The sequence below is a fragment of the Crocodylus siamensis genome, chromosome 3, assembly GCF_052110815.1.
Source record: "Crocodylus siamensis isolate JL-2025a chromosome 3, ASM5211081v1, whole genome shotgun sequence".
Taxonomy (NCBI): Eukaryota; Metazoa; Chordata; order Crocodylia; family Crocodylidae; genus Crocodylus; species Crocodylus siamensis.
Window position 1 is genome coordinate 115,119,388 of NC_143397.1, and position 12,158 is coordinate 115,131,545.

Consider the following 12,158-nt stretch of genomic DNA (forward strand, 5'->3'; position numbering starts at 1 on the left):
TTATAGTCATTGAGTCCTTTCAATTTATTCTTCCCCAAAATGCTCTTTTTGTTTTTGTTACTCTATTTTGATTCTTTTCCCCAAGAAAGATACCAGATTGACCCAAAGAACTTTGTCTGCCAGTACCATATCCTTAGACCAACACCCCTAGCACCTGTCCCCAGTCAGCTGACCAAAAGAAGGCAGGGCCCTAGGCACATCTAAGCCCCAGGGCTGGGGCTGGTAGAGAGAGTTCTCTGGCAGCTGCTGGAGAAGAAGCTCCTGCAGGAAAGGAAAGAAAGGCTCTGTGACAGTTTAGCTGCCTGAGATGCTGCTGGTGCTACTGTGCTGCTTACGTACCTGTTGTTATTTAAAGTGGTGGACTGGACTGAAGCTATAGGGGAGGAGGAGACCTCATTGGTGCACACTACCGTGTCATGTAGAGGCCCCACTGCCAGTAAGGGCATGCCTTAAAACTCACGCAAAGTCACACATGTTATGAGTTTTGCTTGTCAGCAGCTTGAGGTACAGTTTCCCAGAATCTCCTGCACCTATCTCCTTGAAACTTGACAGGCATCTCTACTGTTTTCATTCAAATCAGGCAACAAATGACTAAATTATAGGCATTTTTGTGATTCCCCATTATAGCCTACAGGCGAAACAGCAAAACAGTTTCAACAAAATGAAATGGAACAGTGCTTCAAAACAAAACAAAACAAAATGTTGACATGAAACACTGTCCCTTTGAAATGGTGAAATGGAAGTCAAAATGAAACGGTGCTGTTTCGCACAACCCTACTCCCAAATCCATGACAGGCATTCTACACGCAGGCCCCAAACCCAGAGATTTGAGAGTTCAGATGGCCCTGAGTCTCATTCACCCTTAACCAACAAGCCAAAGAAGCAGGCTAGGGAAAAATCCTCCATCTCCATAAAATAGGCATGTAGCCAGGATCCTCCCCATTGGGAGGTTATAGTACACAATCACGTGGGAGGGGTGCATTGGACAGGTTTCTGCCCTTCACTGTGCCATTCAAGGTGATCTGACTTCTGCAGAAAAAACACCTCTAGGTATTTCCCCTACAAGTGCAAAAGATTTATACATAATGAAGACAAGATTTTTATTTTTTTTTTTAGGGAGGGGGGGGTTGGGAGTGGTTATTGATATATTTCATATTCCAGGTCAAATTAGACAAATCAATTCCAAATCATATCAACTGAGCAGAATTCAGTCATTCCAAAACCATATCGATTGAGCAGGCAGAACTCAATCATTCTAAACAACATGTATGGTGCTGCAGCCGGCAAACATCCTCTATCCCAGACCTTTCACCTTGGGACTTCGAATACCCCCAAATCCATTGGCAGGCATCCTACATGCAGGCCTAAGCCTGGAGATCTTGGGGTTCAGATGCTCCCAGATACTACAGGCAAGGATCCTCCATCCCAGACTCTTTAGTCCAGGACTTCAGATACTCCCTATATTTGATTTTAGCTCACAAGATGCTGATAATGAAGAAAAGCCAGAGTAATGCATGATATTAGTCTAAAGCCCAAAAGCTCATGATTTATCATATAGTTCATTGAGCTGGATGAGAAAGAACTTAAAGAGATAAGATTTATTGCAGGAGAAAAGACAAGAGCAAGGGCAATAATTATTTGAATGTATGCAGATATACTTGAGGTGAGGGAGATAGAACAATGGTTGGAGAATTTTATACAAAGTTATGTATGCTGAGAAGATACATAATAAATACAGTATATGGAAGGGAACATGGAGATCTCAAGTAGTAATGAAGACGGATGAAAAGTGTCCAAGTAGAATAATGCACTTACTGTCAGTAATCCAAGTAGGGCCACACTGAGGGTTTACAATGTATTTAGGTCAACCTAAACAAGAGGTGATTGGACTCCATTTCCTAGCAGCCCCTGCCCTGGCTGGGGCCAGTTTCCATAGAGACCCTAACAGCAGCCATGCTGTGACTTGAGCAGGTCCATGCAAGAAGCAGATTGCAGCTCTGCCCTGCCTCCAGACAATGTTATCACCACTGCAAGAAGCCAAGGCAGAGCCATGACCCACTGCCTGCATGCCCCTGCCTGCAGGCTGCAGATTATGGCTCTGTCCCAGCTCCAGACCGTGCTGTCACCACTGCAGGATCCCAGCACAGCCCCAGAGCAGCTCCCTACCATGCCGCATGCCTTGCCAACATTGCTGGAGCCAGTCTCCATGGAAACCCTGGCCCTGCACTATCACAGTGCAACTGTGGCTGTGTCCTCCACTGAAACTGGCCCCAGCCATGCAGGCTGGGGCTGATGGGAAATGTAGCCCCCTGCTGGCTGGATCCAGCTGATGGGCCGGACTTTGACCACCCCTGGCCTATGCTCTGTAGCAAGTGTGGACAGGGAGAACACCTGACCACATACTGCCAGTACACAATATACTACAGATATGGAAGGAAAGGGCATAGGGAGGCAGAATGCCAAGAAGTACTGAGATGTGCTATTTGAGGGGAAGAGGGACACTTACAGTGGTGATGTCCATGGTCCTTCTCAAATAAAGTTAGAGCTACAGAGGAGCAACAGAGACAGGAAAGGGAACGTTTATGACAGTGGAGGAGATGCCACAAGAAGGAAGACCTGGGGAGGAAGGTGAAATTTCAGCAGTAGAAGCAGTACAGCTAACAACAAAAGAGGAAAAGGAAGGAAAGAAAAATGAAACAAGTGACTTTCAGACAGGAGAGAGAAGATAAAGAGAACACTAGAAGGAGGAGGAAGAGGAGGAGAGTGAGAACAGAACTGGGAAAGAAGACAGCTAAGCTGGAAAAGAAAGAAATCACATGCTATGAAGCTCAGAAAGAAGGCAGGCAATGAGAGAGAGGTGGAGGGAGATGGGTTGATGAAAAACTCATTGGAGCTAACTTGGTCTGGGACTAATGGAGAAGGAAAAGGGGAGTGGAAAGGGAATGTTTCTTGAATATTAAAGCAATAAAACAACTGGCAAAGACTATGGGGATGTGAAAAGGGTAAGGATTTGAGCTGAATGTATGAAGCAGCAGCATAGAAGACTCATAAAAATGGTAGAGATGCGCAATTTAAATGGACAAGCATGGACTTTGTGTACTGCCTCTATAAATGGCAGAAGTGTGTTATTGATCAAGAGGTGGGATAAGATTATCCCAATTCTGAGTGGGGTAAAGCAGGCATAATATATTTACAGGAGTATGGAATCCCATGGGAGAGGAATTACAAGCATTTTGTAAAGAGATGGGGATGGGATCTATCATGGTGGGTGGGATCAGATGTAAAAGTGGCTGGAGTTGCAATTATACTCAAGAGTGAGGAAATGGAAGTGCAGCAAGTGCAAGTGATTGTGGAAGGGAAACTACAATGAATGGTTTGAAAAGGAAGTATTAGAGATTTTTTAAGTGTGTGTGTGTGTGTGTGTGTGCTGAATGAAAAAGAAGTGGCCCAAGACAACATACAGTTGAGAAGATATTGAAGCATACTGAGGACTCCAGTGAAGTGCCAGGGGTGAAATTAAATAAGATTAAAATACGTTGATGGGAATGGGGAACGGGGAAAATTTACAGAAGTTTGGGCTGCGGGTAGTAGAGGGTATAATCAAGATTTTGTGAATCCCAATGGGTGCTGAAGAGAAAGGAACAAAGCTGTGAGACAAGTTAGAGGTAAGAGTGAGGTAGATCTTGGGATTGTGGAATGAGAAAACATCTTTCAAAGGTAAAGTGGCTGCAGTGAAAATAGTAATCTTGCCTATCATCCTTTACACGTAGGTAAGGAGGGTAGAGAGACAGATATGTTGGTTGGGAGGAGGGGGAAGTAAGTAAAACAGAAAAGGTAACCAGAACAGACCTATACAAAGCCAGGGAATTAGGAGGTTGGGGAATGCCAGATTTGGAAAGGTTTGTGTAAACTCACTTTATAAATATATTCTGTGAAGAGGCAATGGAGGGGATTGGGAAGACTGCATGTTTCTGCCATTACCTGGCAAAAAGAAAGTTAAGGAGATGGGGCATGTACAGGGAGATTGGAAAAAGGTGTGGGCATAGCAGCCACTGGCCCACTTTGCAAAGACAGAGAGTTTTATAAGGGTAAATAAAACTAGAGGGAGTGAGATTAAAGTGTTTGAAATATTGTAAGAAGGTGATTAATATAAGAAAGAAAGACATGATAACAATAGTTGGGGATTTGACGGAAGGACAGACGGCAAAAGTGTGGAAAAAAGTGACATGTAACAACTGAAAACCTCACCTGTCTGCAAGCTGAGTGGATAAGCTGTGCTTAAGAGCTCTGCAAGAAAAGGGCAGTAACTTTGCAGAGGGTGCATAAGATTTAACAGACAGGAAGTATGCAGTGCATAGTGCATGCTTTTTATTGGACCATTTGAATTGTGACCAGAGTCCCCTTTGCAAGCCAGGGGCTCTGACTGGCTGCTGCTCAGCCGTAAGAAACTGAGGGAGGGAAAAGAAAATGAGAAGCTGGGGGTGAGCCAATTCTAGCCCTGGAGACAGGGAGCAGAGACTCAGCCACCTGGCAGGGGAGGCTGAGCTGAAACTTGCCCAGGGAGCGGGCATCAGGACAGGGGAGAGCCGGTGTCATCTCATGAGAAACTGATTCCCCATCGGGTTCGGAGCTGGGCAGTCAGGGACACAGGTGCCAGGAAAAGAGTGGGGAGGGAGGGGTTGGTAAGCAAAGCTGGTAGTCTTGCTGGAACTGGGAGAAACTGCAGGGTCAGAGACCTGCCGAGGGAAACCCCTGTCTTTGGGTGGATGTGCTGGGAGGGGGAGACAGCCCCAAGAGGGAGAGGGATGAGAGAATACAAACCAGCACTGGTGTGTGAGGGGACACCTAAATCACTAGTGTTTGCAGGAAGCATATTTACAGAAAGAAACAACAGGGAACTTACTGCCCTCAGCAGCTGTTCAGAGCCTGTTCCATTGTGTTGCCAGGAAGGATTAAAGGAGTCCATTTTCCCTGAAGCAGCAGGAGCCTTGCCTCCACCATGTAGTGGTGGATCATAGTTATAGCTGTGTTGCCCTTTATTGTTATGGGAAAAGGATTGAGACCAGAAGAAAACCCATTGAGTTTGGGGGGAGGGGGGAGACTATTTTAAGAAGTTATAATGAAGTAAATATAATTATTTAGGTAGCTTAGCACAAGTGGGACCACTCAGTGTGCTGGAATTATACATCTAATGTTTTATTTGTGAATTTTATTCTAGATTGTTAGTTTTGTTATTAACTATTGTTATTATATTTATTTTTTTTTTCTGTATATAAATTAGTTGTGTATAATAAAGAATAATGTGTTTATTGGGCTCACAGCTGATTCCTGGGTGGTGAGGGTGAGGGAGACACCTCTCCATGGGACCTCTCAGTCAGTAGTTTGCCTGAGGAGGTCCTAGGGCTACTGGAACCCAGAGGACACAAAATCTGGTTCATCACCCTGCCTTAGCATGCTGGCATGGGTTACAGACAGATAATTGATTGAAAGGAGAACATAAGGATATTGTATATGATGATACGGAATATTTTTCTTGTGAGGGAGTATTCAGTATAAATGGGATTTGGTAAGATCAGCAGCATGCCTAAGAAAGGGATCTGGGGCTGAAGAACCTGTACTGCATGTATTTTGGGACTGCCCCTTTGTGCAAACGGTGTGGGAGGGTGTAACAGGGCACCAGTTCTAGACCCTGTTATAGTTGGTGCATGCCAGCTGGACCAGTCCAGCTAAAGACTTACCTAGGGGAAAGGGCACTGTGGCATGCACACCAAATTCATAGCAGCAAATGCAGCTGTGCAGGCTGAGACTGGAGGGGCCAGGCCAGATAGTACACAACCATGTGTGATGAAAGCTGGTTCCCATTGGCCCCTGGGAATTCTGCCAGAGGTTCAAAGGGGCTGCTGGCACATTTGAAACCCCCTAGAGAAGAGAATACACAGAGATTTCTGCAAGGAATGTCTGCCATGTGGAGACACAGCATTGGAGCTGGAGCCAGGGCTGACCAGAAGCCAAAGCAGGGAACTAGAACCAGGGCTGGAAGTGAGGCTCGGATGGAGTCATGGAGAGTTGTAGGGCTGGTGAGTGTAGAGGAATGGCCAGAGATCCCTGACCAGAACAGAATGCATCAGGAAGGAACTGGGACAATAGAAGATGAGGCCAGCCCCTTCTGAAAGTAACAAGACACAGATTGATAAGGGAAAGTCAATTGTGACAGCTGCCAGTTGAGTGAAGGGACTGGTGACTCATGAACTATGAACTGATCAAGTTAAGTACGTGAATGTAGGATTGAGGGAAGTCTTGGAAAGATAATGGACTGTGACTTGAGTGATTAAGCTGATTTTCTACCAGTGGTGGTGATACTAACCAAGCTGGGAAAGCACACGTGCAAGCATAGATAAGTTGATTTTCCACTGGTGGTGGAGACACTAAGCAGCCAAGCTGGGAAAGTTCAGGTGCAAGTAGAAATGAATTGATTTTCTACTTCCAGTGGTGATGCTAGCCAACCAGGCCAGAAAAGTGTAGATGCACCAAGAATTAAGTTGATTTTTACCGGCAATGGTGATGCAGACCAACCAGGTTGGGAAAGTGCAAGTGAAAGTATAAATAAGCTGATTTTCTATTAGCGGTGATGCTTTTAGCCAACCAGGTAGGGAAAATGCAAGTGCAAAAACTTTTACCCAGCAATGGCAACACTGACCAGCTGATCTGGGAAGGTGTCAGTGCTCGAATAATTAATTTGATTTCAGCAGTAGGGTGACCAACCCTAGAAATTTGCTGCAAGTAAAAAAGGAACATGTTTCACTAAGAACTTGAATTATGAGATCTGACTTCAAGCCTAAATTCCAATGAGGGGTGGTACAGAGCAGGGTGTAGGGAATGAAGGAGCCCTGCAAAGAGAGTCATCACCCTTTAGCTATACTGCTAAGTCACTGATAATATTTTACTTCCCTTTTTCTTTTATTATTGAAACATCGAGCCATGACAGGAAAGAGAAGGGGGACTTGAGGTGGTAGTGTGGGCCAGCAAAACATCTCTGGAAGCACCCACTGACAGAGGAGTTGCATGGTTTTTTGAGGGGGATTGATCTAAATTGTGATTTAATGTATTAAATGGTGTTGTATTGGGTAATGCCCAAAGGACTGGAGACACGGAGACTGAAAACCATACTACTTTCTGTAGCAGTAGCAACATGGAAAGTGAGAAACCTACTGTTAGTCAAAACAGGGACTGGCTTTCACCAGAAAAGAATGTTTGGAATTCACAATGTATGAATTGAAATACTATGTGCATCAAGATGCTAATGAGATGGGAAAGGAGAAGGCAGAGAAGAGATGGAGGAAAGAAGAGTGGCAGTGTTTCTTCCAAAATGGCAAAGGGATGTTGTGAATGTAACTGCTTCCTCCCAGGTTGGGGGTGGTTTGTGAGAAGTTAATATGTTAATGGTGGAAAGGGGTATAGTATAATAAGAGCAAGGTGTTGTTGTAGGGGAGGTTGCAAAGTTGTGTTAATGTAGTTTTTTTGGTTCTTATTTAAAAAAAAAAAAAGGCACCCATCAGCATCTCAGACTTTTGGCTAAAAATCAAGCATTTCTGGCACTAAGGAGAGGAGTTCAGGGCTGGCTCTGGCCCTCTGAGTGCCAGCTTGGTATTGCAGTACCTCCAGGCCTGGTGACAGTTCCCTGTGGAGGGAACACTCACCCATTGTTTTTTTGCCATTAAAAAGAAGGTTCCCATCAGCATTTTCTTGGGCTATGATCAAGTGATCAGCTGAATGCCTGACCAGTACCTTCAGGGCAGAGATAGGGATCAATGGGGCATGGGAGTGTAAGGAGTGGAGAAGTGAAACCACAAGCTCAAAACAATGGCAGTGGTGGCTAGTAAGCAGGAGATGGAAAGTGACATGAAGATCAGAAAAGAAAGTCTAGAGATAGATGGGGAATGAGCAAAAGCCAAAAAGAAAGATGATGAAGGAGATGGGAGCAGCAGCTAAAGTAGCAATGACAGAGGCAGTAACAAAAAAGGAGACAGGGAGAAGACTGAGGCCAGAGGGAAGACAAGAGCAGAGGAGAATGGGAGAGAGAGCAGGAACAGTAGGAGAGGTATGTCAGATGAGAGGCAGAAAGTGGCAGGAACACAGTGGAATGCTGGCCCATCGGGAGTAGCATGGCAAGAAGATATGGAAAATGCGCTAAGGAGTGTAAGTAAGGATTGGGGACTTCAGATAAAAGCAATATCAAGCACTGATGGAATCAACGATGAACAGATATGAATTAATTGTAATGTACTGTTTGAGATATTGGAGGTGCAGGTAGAACATCTCACCTGCCAGATTGGTTTCCAAAACAAAAAGTCTTGGGAATTTACTTACTCGAACCGTGAAGGTCACGGACATTTTTGGAACAAACATGCAAAGGGCTGTGGGAGGAAGCAATTAAGAGGGATAAAGTTTATAGCACGGGAAAAGTCAGGAGAACAAGTGATTGTAGTAAGAATGTTTACCGTTTTATTAAAGGCAGTAGACATAGAAAGTTGGATGGAATTGCATGCGCAAAGAGTAATGTGTATAGAGAAGGTGTGGGACAAATATGGTATCTGGACAGGGTCAGAGAGGGCACAAGTTGTGTTGAGAGCAAATGAGTGGAGGCCAAGTGGGTGTAGGACCTCCCACCTATGATCCAGCTCTGGCCATGCTGGGAATTTATAATGTACCATGGGCAACCAAAGAAATGCAGCAAATGTGCCTGCACTCTTTCCCCTCATGGTGTATTACAGATGTGAAAAGAAGGGGCATAGAGCATGGGTGGGCAAAATATAGCCCGCAGGCTGTATTCGGCCTGTGGAGGATGTTTGTCCAGTCTGTGGCAGGTCTCTTGGTCCTAGGGCAGCACCAGGGCACCAAGTGCCAGTGTTGGGTGCTTGAAGCAGGGTCCAGGTGGTTTGTGGAGAAATAGCCTCAGGGGGAGGCACTGTGGGCAGGCTGGCCTGGCCAGGCCCTTGGGAAGGCAGCAGCTGGAGGAGAGTGGAGGCCAGACAGGAAACAGGGGCTGCCTGGGGCTCTGCAGACTTTGGCTGCAGCGGGTCGGGGGTGTCCAGCAGCACCTGAGGTGGGGCCTGGCACAGCCTGGCCTGCACAACTCCACAGGGATGGGCCACATCCCTGCCCATGAAGGGACACCGCCTGACCAGGACAGGATGCTGGGCTTAAGGGGCTCCCAGCTCTGGATGTGGCCTCCCTGCATGCAGTGCAAGGGCCTGGCCACGAGGCCCAGCTGCAGAAGCTCCCTGAGCCTCAGGGCCAAGCCAGCTGGGAGCCTCCAGCACAGGTACCTGCCCGGGCCCTGGCCTTGCCCACCTGCACCTCTCTTCCAGGGGCCAGACTGAGCTGGAGTATGCGGGGTAGGATCAGCAGAATGCAGACAGTGCCCCTGCCTGTTTTTCTTCTGACTCTACCGCCAGTGTCTGCCATGGCACTGGGACCTGTGACTTCTCTGAAGTGGCCAGAACAGCAACAATTTCCTCACTTACCTCCTGGCATGCCAAGGAAAATGTATCCACATGCCACTAATTGGCATGCATGCCAGGGGTTGACTATCTGTGTTTTAGACTAATATTGTGCATAGTTGGTACTGTGTATACATAGGTACCCAAGTGCTACTTAGAAGTGTGTTTATGGAGTACTTTTGTTAAAACTTGCAGTAGTTGCAAAAAAAGTAAAATGTATCAATTCTGCAAGAGCAAAGTCTGTGGGTACTGCATGCAATTTACTATAGCTATGCTTGTTTCAAAGTTGGTTTAAAAAAAATTGTTCCTCACTTCCATGTACTCAGGGAGAGTAGAGTCTGACAGTAAGGAGGTGGGGGAAGAGGCTGCAAGCCCCAGATTTATTTTCCCTGCTGTAGCAGTGGGAGAAGGACAGATTCAAAACAGACCTCCAATAATTAGGTTCTATACCTGAAAAATTATATCAAATGTATACATTTTCCATATATAGAATTTAATTATTAGAAGTCATCTTATGTTCAAGTAAATATGCAAAATAAGAATGAACTGAGTTTGGCTCCAAAGAAGTTAAAATCCTAAACAGTTTAACTGAGAACGATGTCCTTGGCTTTTTTTTTTTTTAAACTATTCTGTAACAGGAATATGATTCTTTAGTAAAGTCTATTGGCTATAATTTTCTTTTAGTTCTGTAGGACTCTTCAGTAATGGAAGGTCACTTTTTTCCAGCCATATTGCATTTTGTACAACAAAGTACTCACATAGTGTGACATTTGACCTCCTGCAAAATAAAATATGATTCTGGTCTTTGGAGAGCTGCTAAAAATAGGTTACAGAGATCAGATAGTTATACTGCAACGTATGCACAGTCTTTAAATACAATAGTGAGACTGCTGCTTTATGGGTATTTGGGAATTTTAATGCTAATGTGCATTCCTAATAGTTTGTGACTTACTAGGGATCTGTCAAAGGACAATGTGACGTCTCATGGCTATTAAACATCCATTTTCATAGATTAAAACCACTGTCTTCTGTCTGTCTTTCTCACAGAAATGAAGGATGGAGAAAGGTAGGCCTGTCCTAATGCAAGTGATAGTAGCAGACAGAGATGTTCCCATTGGATGATCTGGACTAACGCTATGCAGTTTCCGGAAGCAAATATCTCCTTTGTGCCCCTAAGGCAAAATGTTTACTCTACGCTAAAGCTATATTAAATCCTTAAAATGAAAACATAGTGAATGATTCTATGATTCCAGCCTAAACCTGTAATGGTGGTTGTAATGTGCAGCTGCTTGTTTCCTATTTCTTACTCCCAAAGAAGCATTTTAAAGACATTTTAAAGCTGTTTTCCTAATGAATAAATCATTAAAAAACTTTCCTTCTGGTACCTCTACCTCCACTCTTCCCAGGAAAAAAATAGCACACAAACTCCAAATTCAAAAAAGCCTAACCACATTTAAAAAATGAATAAATAAAAGTAACAGGCAAAACTAAAAGGAATCATTTTCAGGTATGGCTAGCAGATTGCTCAGTGTCTCTGAAGAAGTTCTTCCTAGTGTTCAGGAGTGTACTGTCCTTGTTTGTTCATTCTCTTTCCCTGTTCTTAAGTCAGAATTCATTCTATGCTGCAACTGTTGGGTACACATCATTTGTTACTACTTATACAGCATCATCTTACTCCACATAGAGGATATTCATTTCTGACTTATTACAGAAGAAAAAAAACTTACATTAATAGTTAAAAGTAATGTATTAAAGCTGAGCTTTGGACCAGGGTGATTGATGATCTCCATTACACTCCATTAGATATTTTATTCTTGTTAAATGAAGAGCAGCCAACTTTGTCAAGTATTTTTAGTTCCCTCTGGTCTTATTGGTCCAATCTATTCTCAGGGATGTCCTGTAAATGGCCACATATGGCTTTGTGTCTGTAGGAGTGATGACCATACAGCTGGCTTTCATTGCCCACCAATTTACCCGAGCCCCCTTTATTGTGAGTCTGACAGCACCAGGGAGCTTTGTAGATCTAACAAAATATATCTATTTTCTAATTGTCTATTTATCACCTTCCAGGGATTTGTGGGCCTCTCGTCTGAAAGGAAAGGGGGGATGGCCTTGAACAATGATCCTTGTCAAGGCACTTGCTCACTTTAAATTAGGGTCTAGTTGCTAAATAACTAATTTAGTCCTGCTATCAAGCTGAAAAAGTGGGTATTCAGTGTAAAGTGCCAACTGGGGAATTGATTATGTCTTCTCTTAGTGTGCATGATAAAACTGCCAGACCTGACCACTCTTGAAGGCTGTAGGTCGTTCCCAGGAGGCAGGCGGCTTTTCATCATGGAGAATTAGCACAAGATCTACCAAATAGGCTTCTCAGCATGGCAGCTGAATCCCAAAGAGCCACACAACAGTGGAATTGGTTCAGTCTCCACATGTTCATTGTTTGTTTGCCTCCTTTATTTTTTTTTAATTTTTTTTCTCCCAGAGAAGGCAGCCAGCTTGGTTTTGTTTATCTGAAGAGAGAAGCGGGGTGAAAATATAGAATGGCTGTGATAGCTAGTATTCTTGATGAGTTTGATTACTGGAGGCAGGAAGAACAGAGGTAGGACAAAAATAATTGGGAGTGAGAGGTCCTAAAGAGACACAATGTTTGTTGTGAGT